Raw genomic sequence first — 2,371 nt, 5'->3', positions numbered from 1 at the left:
GTGTGAGACGTGGCTGCGAGGAAATCGAAAGGGGACGCTGCTGCACGGTCTGTTTCCCCTGGACAGCAGGCCAGGCCCGCCTGCGCCGCCAAACCTGAGTGTGACCTCGGGCGTGTCCTCCGTCCTCTCTGGGCTCCTGTCCGTCTGTGAAGCCAGCTGACTGCCAAGGTCTCTGGGGCCTGCTGGGCTTGGTGACTGGAATGTCACGGGGAGCGAGTGAGTCCCGGCAGAGGCCGCTGGGGGCCGGGCCAGAGACGTAAGGTGGGAGGCCAGGACTGCTTTCTCGGGCGGGCGGCTGGCAGCACTGCGAGGAGAAGGTGGGGCTGAGGATGGCTCTCCGTGCTCCTGCCGAGCCCCCGGCAATTGGTAATTCTGGGAGAGGCGACTCACGCACAGGGCGGTTACATTGGGAGTGTGAGGGTGCGTGGGTGGAGAGCCCGGGGAGGTGGCAAGGGGAAGACTGAGGGGCAGGGCAGGAAGTAACCTTGGAGGGGCCAGCGAGGACGAACAGGTGAGAACGAATGAAACGATGAACACACTCGTCACACTTTGGCTCAGTGCGCAAAGGAAATGGGATCCGGCCGAGGCCGACTCGCTGACTGGCCAGTGGGGGCTGCAGGACATGGGGGGTCATTTCTACGGGAAGCTGGCGGTGGCCCGCGGAGGTGGAGGGGATAAATGTGGCCAGGCAGAGCGCACCACACAGGCATGGAGGCAGGCTCGTCGGGCGGTCGCCCTGGAACCAACAGCCCCGGATGCTTAGATAAAAGCGACTGCAGCCCAGAATCCTAAGGGGGAGTATCCAAGATAAGAATGAGGGAGTGTCACCCCCTGACCCTGTCTAACCCATTTTCCCAGTTCAGGCCCAGGTTGAAAATTCAGACCAAAGAAGTGCGTTGCCGCGTTAGGCTGTGAGCAGGAGCCGTCGCCCGGGGCATTGGTGGGTATTGCTTTTCTGAGCCTCCCCTCACTTGCTGTGTGGCCCTGGGCAAATGACTAGACCTCTCTGAGCCTCCATTTCTTAGGGGGCTTTGGGCTGACCTGGGGGCCCCTCCCTCAACAAACTCATCCGTCGAAGCTCTCGTTGGGGCTAGCTCCGTGGCCTGTGTTTGAGGCAGCAGGTTCCACGTGGCCCACCGCAGGGGGAGTCACGGCCCCGGCTGCTGGATGCACATGCCGGGAACACGTGTGTGCACAAAACCCCACAGGGCAGGGACACGGAGGAGAAGGGATTGCCACATGGCCGTTTCTCAGGCAGGGAGGGAAGGGTGTTGCGCGCTCTCTCTCTCTCTCTCTCCCCCTCTCTCTCGCCATGTGCCCTCTGACCACCGAAAAGCAGACAAAACAGCTCCCCGCCCAGGACCCGTGTGGAGGTGGCTTTGTTTGGAGATAGGGTCTTTGAATGGCTGGCTCTGTTACATGAAACCTCGGGGTGGCCCTTAATCCAACAGGACTGTTCCTTTATTTATTTTTAAAATGTGGCCGGAGAGCGAGAGAGACAAAGGGAAATGGGACACAAGCTCCCGGGTCTGGGACTCGGACCTCGGCCATGTGGGAGCCCAGCACCTTTAACCACGCGCCACCTGGCAGCCCTGGACTGTCATTCTAGTGAGGAGGAAAACGCGGACACGCACGTGAAGACCGCGGAAGATGCAGAAGGATGCCGCCTGCAGGCCCCGGGAAGCGGCCCCGGAGGAGCCCTGCCCCGCTGACACCTTGATCTCGGCTTTCAGCCTCCAGACGTGAAGAAGCCATGTCTGTGGCCGATGGGAGCAGTCTGAGCTGCGTCGCGGTGGCCTCCCTGGCCGCTAGAGTGGGCCGAGGCCCCTTCCCGGGCGTCCTAAGCAGTGGGGAGTCATGTGCAACCCCCAGCACACCTCAAGAGCAGGGGGGCGGTGACCTTCGCCGTGGCCCAGAGCGTTCTGTGCGTGAGCACGAGAGGAGAGCCGGCTCCTGGGTCCCCTCCCCCGGGCCCCTCTGCCCAGGCTCCGTCTCTGCAGGCTGGCTGCCGCCACACGCAGGCGTGGGCAGTGTGAGCGGCGTGAGCTCCCGTGCACAAGACGTGTTCAGGCGTGCACTCGCGCACTTCCAGGGCCCAGTGCACAGTGTGCAGCCAGCTGCGGCGGATTCTCTCGTGCCCTGTCCTGGAATCGAGGGTGTCTGGTGGGGTTTCATTCTTCCAAGGACCTGGGGGCACTGCTGGATGGACCTCTGCTGTCCTCTTGGCCCCTCTGTGCACGGGCTTCGAACCCTGATGGGATGGGGACATGGAGAAGGGATTGCGGTGTGGCGTGCCTCACTGGGGGACATCTCCTCTCCCTGTCTCTCTGTCTCTCTCTTGCAATTGAAAAAAAAAAATCTAAACCTCATT

General features: G+C 62.1%; 1 long non-coding RNA gene across 1 annotated transcript; it reads left to right on the top strand.

Annotated features, from left to right (window-relative positions):
• Positions 1–281: 281 nt before the first annotated feature.
• LOC102498743 (uncharacterized) lies at positions 282–1,675 on the top strand. The gene is made up of 3 exons (XR_334648.2): positions 282–366; positions 859–940; positions 1,591–1,675. It is a non-coding gene; the product is annotated as an uncharacterized LOC102498743 (long non-coding RNA).
• The last annotated feature ends 696 nt before the right edge of the window (positions 1,676–2,371 follow it).

This window comes from Tupaia chinensis, unplaced genomic scaffold (genome assembly GCF_000334495.1).
Source record: "Tupaia chinensis unplaced genomic scaffold, TupChi_1.0 Scaffold000258_1, whole genome shotgun sequence".
Taxonomy (NCBI): Eukaryota; Metazoa; Chordata; class Mammalia; order Scandentia; family Tupaiidae; genus Tupaia; species Tupaia belangeri.
Note: the sequence above shows the minus strand (reverse complement) of the source record. Positions and strands in the feature narration are given on the sequence as shown.